The sequence below is a fragment of the Microtus ochrogaster genome, linkage group LG1 (genome assembly GCF_000317375.1).
Source record: "Microtus ochrogaster isolate Prairie Vole_2 linkage group LG1, MicOch1.0, whole genome shotgun sequence".
NCBI lineage: Eukaryota > Metazoa > Chordata > Mammalia > Rodentia > Cricetidae > Microtus > Microtus ochrogaster.
Genome location: NC_022027.1, coordinates 52,558,558 through 52,567,053, shown reverse-complemented (window position 1 = coordinate 52,567,053; position 8,496 = coordinate 52,558,558). Strand labels below are relative to the sequence as shown.

Below are 8,496 nucleotides of genomic sequence, written 5' to 3'. Positions count from 1 at the left end.
ACCCAATGTCTTCCTTTGGAGTCTTCAGGGACTGTACACAGGTAGTACATACATGCAGGCAAAACACTCACGCACAGAAATAAAAAATTATTTTTTTAATTTAATAATTTTAAAAATTTAATAATTTTTAAAAATTACCAATTTGATTGTTTGTCATTGATAGAGCAAATCTTACAACTTGAAAAATATTGATTATGACTCTCTGGTCATTATTTAATGATAATAACTGTTGATTTCTATTGACGATCACGTGGTGGGGACTTCCTTCCATTTTCCACACACTGCTCACTTCATAAACTTAAGGTGAAAGATGACCCTGGGATGTAGGGATCAACAAGCACCTGTTTTGACAAAGAGGAAAGCAGTGCTGCAGGCTGGCAAGGGCGGCCTGCCCGTGGGCACAAGGCTCACCCAGTCTGGAATGCGCTCTCATGTCAGAGCACTTCAACGAGATTCACTCCTAGTGACGCGTGATTAGTGACAGGTGACTAAGCCTTCTGGACTTGCTTTCTCAGCTATGAAACAGATACGATAGGGTCTACCTGGTGCTATGGTAACCCACAGCAAGTGCTGGGCGGAATCTCCAGGTTCCCTGACTAGAGGTAGTGGCTGAACCCCTAACCACCACAACATATATTAAATTTTTCCCCTTTTACTTTCAGTTGTAATCCTAGAATAAATGATCCTTTTCATTACTTTTTCATCTCTGTCAAGTCGCTCACATTGTGTCTCTCTAATCCAGTACTGGAAACCACGTCCCCTCCTGCTCTGGTCCTTGGGTCTGGGCTGGATATAGATGACTGGATTTTCAGGAAACAGATACTCAAGTTTACCTTTCTCCAAGAGCAGATAGCTTCTCAGATGGGCCCCAGCAGAGTTACGCAGTTGTTAATCTGGTGAAGGGAGACTCGGTTCTTGAAAGAGAATTTTGATAGTGGCATACTAGCCACAAGAACGCCATCTTCTGAAGGACCTGTGAGATAGCTCCAAATACTCCATGCGGGTAGCTTTGTGACTGGAATCGCACAGTCAGAGCAAAGCCATGAAGCTCAGAGATTGTGGTTCTAGAGGTCATTGGTGAGAGTCACAAAGAAGAAAGGGACACAGTGGACATGAAGTGTTTGGACGTTAGCTTAGATACTGTCTCTTACTTCTCTGCTTGCAATAAGAATGACCTTTGAAGTAGATGCAACATAGTCATTTTAAGAACTGTCAATTCTAATTACTTCTATGAATAGAAGTAACATCTATAAAACATATGGAGCGGTTGATACTTAGTAAGTATTTATTAGAGCAATGGGCATCAAGTGGCTTGTAGAAAGAGAAAAAAGTCACTATAATACAAGAGATGATTCCATCATTGGTGAACGTGAACACTGCTTATCCTGAAGCCTGAATCTCATGTTCCGGAAGCCACTATCACCACAGCTCCATAACCCTGGAAGCCCCTATCACCACAATCCCATAACCCTGGAAGCCCCTATCGCCACAGCTCCATAAGCCTGCACTCGTCAATAAACTTTGCTTTTCAGAGGAATGTTTTTAACTTCACCTTCTCAAAGACACCCCTGAGGGAATTCTTCTACTCATTCATGAGAATCACATTGATAAGAACCCTCACATCTGGCCCCAAGTATCTACTTTCAAAGTTCCCATCTCCGTTCCCTTTCCAAGATCTTTAGGAAAAGTAGTATTTGGTGACAAGAGCATCTTCTCTGAGGAGGTACAGAAACCAGGCCTAGAATATTTCAGGGAACTATATTTAGTGACTTGAAAATACTGGCGGTAAAATACTAAAGACACACAATAGAATTTTATAAATATTTAACTATAATGTCAAAAGAGTTAAACAGTAAAAAATAAATTCAAGTGCTTCCACGGTGGAAAGTTAAGGTGTTAAAGGTGTCTTAGTTACAGCAAAACCGTGCAGACCAGTGTGTCCCAGAAGCCTTCACTGGGGTGCAGCCAGCATCAGAGTTAGTTCTCATCTTTCCGAATTACAAGCTAAAAGGTTCCTTGTGGCTCCTTTGTCAATTCTTCCTTTAAACAAAAACACATCAGGCTATCTGGGAGAAGCACACTTCTTTAAATTCCCAGGGATAAAGACCAGGGTGAATTTACCATAAAAATTCTTGCACAACAATACTAAACTATATAATGTGAAGAGCAAAAATGTCACGCATACAACCCTTGCCTTTATCCTGACTCTCAATTGAAAAAGAAGCAATAGCTTATTAAAGAATTGTTTAGTGGAGGCTTGCTGTCTGCCACGTGTCCGTGTGAATAGAGTAGGCAAATTCCTAGTCACCTTTCACACAGGTAGACAAATAAACAGCTGGACTAGGAACACTTAACCAGTGGTGAGCCTCCTTCCAATACGCCCAGAGAGGCTGGAGAAGTGATGTGTTCGCGGTCCCTGACTAGTATTTTGCCCGGTTGATTGAAATGTTGCCTACATACTAACTGGCAGGGAGGCAAAAGACAAAGGTAACATGGCTTTGAAAATAAAATGAGCCCATTTGTATTTTAGATCAAATGGAATGCACCAGGCAGCAGTGATAACGGGAGACAAAGGCAGAGGTTTCCAGGAAGAAACTTTGGATTTGCTTTAGTACTCAAATGAGATGAAAAGAAAGCCAAGATAATGAGGAATTGGTGACATGAAAGGAAGCGCCCTTCCATGTTCCCTCTTCTCTGCCTACTTCTGCTTTCCCCTTTAATTAGCTCTGACTTCCCTCTAGCATTAGCACTCAAGATAATTATTAAATAGCCAAAATTGGCATTTTAATTTTGTTTGATTAATTAAGACTACTGCCCATCCCGCGGGTAGCATATCCAAATTTAACTTTATTATTACTCTTCACAGCTAAACCCAGACCTCCCACGGGGATTTGAGAGAACACAGATTTTATAGTATGGGACAAAAATAATTGTGCAAATATATATCCATTAAAACTCTTTATATTACCTTTTAATGCACAAGCATTTATGATTTCTCTTAAAAGTTGATGTTACTGCAGTTTTTGATTGATATTTGCTTTAGAATTGCAAAAGGACATATACATTGCAGGGATTAAATAGTCACGTGTGGGCTGATCTAGGGGGTGAGTTGTGTTTTGTAGTTCTCTTGCATGGGGAAAATAGATGCCACGTCCAAATACGTATTCTTCAACTGACTATTTAGATACAACCATCTGCATGAACCCTAGGCAATCAATATATCAATATATCATTCACTTACAGCTCTGCTTGCTCATTGACTAAGAAAGCATCATTTAATACATTTGAGACACCGGATTAGTCATTTGGATCTAAGAGGTTTCTTCCTACCACTCACCCAGTGAGAAAGTCATAGTAGCTAGGAATAGGGGAGACTTAGAATAAAGAAATCCATACAACATGCAATATGCCATTCCAAGGTGAACACCAAGTGCAAATTGTGGCCATAGAGTCGGATTCTATAGCCTTAGCCGTAGCCTCCAGGTTTGTTGAGTACACTGTGCGAGTCCCATAAGGATGAAACTACATAATGAACGGCTCAGAAGAGTCTCCATCATTTGCTGACATGTGGCCGTAACTTTTTAAAGTATGATCAAATTATATCGAGGCAGACAATACGGAGCTGTTGATTCTTCCTGCACAGAACTGGTTTTTCCAAAGGACATTTCCTTTAAAATTGGTTGCCAAGAATCGAGAGGCAATTCCTAGGCAAGAGGAGAATTCCAGAAAAATACATAAGCAAGACATCAGAAATATGAACAGGGAGGATCTACTACCATGGAAAAGGAAGTTTCAAGGGAAGAGCTTTTAAACAATATTTAAGAAGTTAGTCAACCTGAAACCACAGGCCTAAAAATCTGGCTATTTCAGAGTCAGATGCAGGAAGATCCCAAGTTCAAGACCAGCCTGGGCAAGTTAACAATATCCTAACTGAACAAAACAAAAGGAAGAAAGAAAAACGCAAACTATATGAACAATTTTAAAAGAGCTGGGACCTTCAGGAACTTGAAGGTGAGACCCCATGGCTGAAGACACTATATACTTCGGACAAAGACATAGGGAAATCAAAATAAATACCAATACTAAACAAGTGTTAACCAAGACTCTTCCTCCCTGATGGTTAACCCTCACAGCACTAGAAGGTTCTGTGTGGGCTGCTTGAACAAAAAAAATCAATCAAGAGTCTTAATTAGTCATATACCCTGTGATCTATAATAATGACCAGAATGGTATGCCATCGTGCAATAATGGCACAAATGTTATGGGAGCAAGCAATCACTTTCTAAATGTGACCAAGAATTCACAGTTTGTGAGCTCATATTTGTTATTTTTACCCCCAAAGCTGAATGCATACATTTCCACTTATCAAAGAAGTATCTTTGTGTAGTGGGTAGTGGTTATAGCAGAAACTGACAACAGGTCAAATTTCAGAGAACAAATGTCAGTGGAGTGCTCAGCCACAAAGAGAGCATCTCTATGACCTCTCCTTACCAAAAGGCTTAGGGATCGTAGTGACAGAAGGGTTGGGAAGAGAGCAAGAAGCAGAAGTCAGGGGTCAGGAACAAGCCAGTGTTTTCTGGGCACGACAGAACTGCCATGCTCATGAACTCACCACAGCTGTGGCTTCTCTACACAAGATCCCACCAGCCAATGTTACAGCATGGAGGTGGCTGGGTCTCACAAGCCCCACAGCTTACTGAAAAGCTGCTATGGACAATTTATGGCTTCTGGGTGGAGGGAAGACATTTTCTTTAAGAGTATGATCCCTACCAGTGTGGCAGAGCAGATGGCTATGTGCTAGAAGGCAAGGAGCTGGAGTTCTATCTGAGGAAGATCAAAGCCCGGAAAGGCAAATAAACCATCCATCATAGCTCATGTAATAAAGGTGTTTATTATTCTGTAAAAAAAAAAGAGTATGATCCCTAGTAAGTCAACAATTCGTGAGATCCAATGGATGGCCCCACACTCATGAATTTAAGGGCAGCAGAAATTGGAACCAGCAGATTATTAATTTTTTTTCAGTGACAGGAAGTCAGGGATAGGTAAAGAGGAGGAAGTATGTCCCCAGACATACAAGTCAGGGAGAATAATAGGGGTAAATATAACCACACTACATTGTATGAAATACTCAACTAACTGATAAAATATTATATATTCATATATACGTTGTGGAATAATCCTTTATACACTGACACTGGGAAGATGCGTAAAAAGCTGAAAGGCCAATAGCTAAGCAGGATTTTCAGGCACAAAGGATGCTAAGAAGAAGAAAGGCAAAGACATCAGACAAGAGACACAGAGCAAGCAGCATGGGCATTACAAAATAAACTTAATGGAGTCATGTCAAAGAACAGAGATTAAAGGATACGGATTAATTCAAGTTGTAAGAGGCAATGGAACCAGCCTAAGCTAATGGCCAAGCTTTATAATGAAGAAGAAGACTCTGTGTAGTTATGAGCTGTTGACCTAAAGAAAAATCTAACTACATACATACATCTATATGGCTCACTGATAGAGCACGTGCTTAGCACATGTTAAAATGCTTAGTTCCAATCCCAGTATCTCACACAAGGAGACAAAAAACTTAAAGTTACTACTATATCTCACTGGGCTCCAACCAAGACTGCAGGACAAGGGATTTGCACATCAATTTTGTATTTGGTAAAAAGATTCATTGTGGATGGTGGTAAGACACACCTTTAATACCCAGCACTGGGGAGGCAGCGGCAGGTGGATCTCTGTGAGTTCCAAGGCCAGCCTGGTCTACAGACTGAGTTCCATGACAGCCAGAGACGCACAGGGAAACCCTGTCTTAAACCCCCCCCCCCAAATGTTCATTGTAATGTTACTCTAGTAGAAGACAGATGCTACTTCAAGGACACGTGAGCCCCAAGTCTCTAAACAACGAATATTCTCTGAGTCTTCAATACCACAATCCTTTTCCTTCCAAATATGTTTTGACTTGACGGTTTCTCCCAATCGTGAAGTTTTACTCCCAGAGCGTAGATGAGCTAGCTGCCCTTGTCAGATTGGACATGAGGGGCTCAGCACTGACTTCATGGCTTTGCTGTTCATTTACAATTGTTTCCTAAGATACCTTTCTCCATCTGGGAGAAACCTGAGTCCATTTAGCCATGGCTTTAAGAGCAAACATATATGATTTTATTCCAAAGAAAAAGTTCTCTCTCTCTCTCTCTCTCTCTCTCTCTCTCTCTCTCTCTCCCCCCACGTCTCCCTCTCCCTCAACCCCTTTCTCCTGCCTCCTCCCTCTCCCCCCTTCTCCCTGCCTCCTTTTTCTCAGTATAATCTGATTGGGCAGAAGAGAGACTTGAGAGTGTTCTTTTCTTCTTCATTCATATGTGACAAATCCTGTGGCAAAAATCCACCCCCACCCCCGACATCCAGATTAAGAGGACACTCACTGCCCAGCTCAGTCTTACAACATTTACCTTTAACAAAACATAATTTTAAAAAATGAGGCAGAAAGAAGCAATCAGCCAAAATACCGGAGGAAACTGATTCCAGGTAAGACCTAGTGTCTAAGCCCTGCGCATACTCAGAACAGGAAGCAAGGGTGCATAGCCAAGATTTCACAGCAGTACTGTCTGCTTGCCACCAGAGAAGCCAACCAGGATGCTAGAAGCCAGAAAGAAAACCCTCCTCAGTGGGTCAGTAGGTCACAGCGTGGCTTTTACCGGCACTGTTGGTAAACACGGCTAGACTCTCACAGTACCAGGCTGCTCATCCCATCCTCTGTACAGTTCTCACCCTGCCTAACCCATTGTCACCCTCCACCCAGGGGAGTCCAGGGTTACACCAGAAATTAATCTACCATCCAGGACAGCAATCAGAACTTTGGAGATTATTATCTGGAGCACAAACTGGGCAAAGTTAAGTTCACAGATTTCAGTCAAAGGTATATATATATATATATGTGTGTGTGTGTGTGTGTGTATGGAAAGATACATCACTATTGGTTTCCACAGTGGATTTGGGGTTTGTTCTCAAGAACTGAATTTTATCCCACTTACAATTAAGCTGGTGTTTTAAAAAATACTTCATACTCACCTTACATAAAGCCTAAAGGTATCAGAGAGAAACTACCATGTTTTAAATTCAGGGCCCTCAGATGCTGAAATAAAAGTAACGATAGCAGTGTGGCTAAAAGTCAAGGAACCTGATTTTCTCATGCAGAGAGAATCACACACACACACACACACACACACACACACACACACACCAGTATCCTGTTTAGTGTGTTATTCCATGTAGCTCAAACAGTATTCAGTCCTCCCTTGTTCCCTAAGAAACATCTTCCACCACAAACCCACTTCCCCTCTGTGATAGGATGATATCTGTTACAGAGTTATTTTCAATGGCTCCACCTTCCACCTTGTCTAAGGCAGAGTCTCCAAAAAATCTACAATGGCCCCAAGACAGAAGAGAAGTCTGATGTTTTCTGGAGGCTGGGCACTCAGGAGACATGGAAAGGGGAGTTTGACTAGCAAGTTCATATCCCCAGAGAGGATGAACTAAGAACCCAGGAATTTAAAAGGAGGCTGAGAACCTCACACGCCGTGGGTAGCTCTACACTTGTTGTCCAGTTCTTTTCTAATGTGAGCGATTCTGTACGCTGTATGACGCCCAGTTCAATACCAATATCACGTCTTGCCCTCAAGTGTAGAAAGCCCTTTACACTCAAGGGCTAGTTTTGAGGTCTAATTAGAGTTGGGGAAGAGATTATATTGAATCTGCCTGTGCATCTTCCCAGAAACCAAGTAAAGCTTTTAAATGTCACTGAAAATATCCCCAGAATTTTACCAATTTGTCTTATTTAGTAGAGTCAACAACATAAAACTTTTTCCTTACAGACAAACAAATCTTTTACACTGCTTATATTTCAAGTACCTGGCCTGATTTACTCATCTTCTTTTTAAAGAATGGGATGAAATAATGATGTCTTAGAAGGCTAAAATGGGAATAATATAAAATATGAAGAATGATATGATGAAAACAGCAACGAATTGAGAGGCTTATTAAAATGAGTTGGAACAGATTACAATGGAGCTAGGGTCTCTATTACTAACTAATACTGGAAAACAGAGAGCCCCTAAGAAATCCGGAGTAACAATCTCTATTTGAGGGCTTACACAAGAAATGCTACTGAACTTAGTTTTTTAAATGAGAACATGCTGCTTGCTTCTTTCTGTCTAAAAGTAGATGGATACTTCCTCAAAAAGAAAGAAAGAAAGAAAGAAAGAAAGAAAGAAAGAAAGAAAGAAAGAAAGAAAACTACTCGTTCAAAAAGTCTAAAGCTGTCTATGTGTCACCGAAGATTCTCTATCGCTTTCTGGTAGCACAATATTTATTGAAATCTACTTCCACATTCCAGTTGTCTAGGTAACTCGGCGACTGGCTAAAACACCACCCTAGGAAAGATGAAGGTGGATCGCCAGAGCTGTACTAATTGCATCTGTTTGGAAGCCAGAAACACAG

The 8,496-nt window shown here is 41.1% G+C and overlaps 1 protein-coding gene across 2 annotated transcripts in view; it reads right to left on the bottom strand.

Moving 5' to 3' along the window:
• Nucleotides 1–8,496, bottom strand: part of Arhgap24 (Rho GTPase activating protein 24) — a 418,579-nt gene that overhangs the window by 390,192 nt on the left and 19,891 nt on the right. The gene's annotated exons all lie outside the window — the stretch shown is intronic.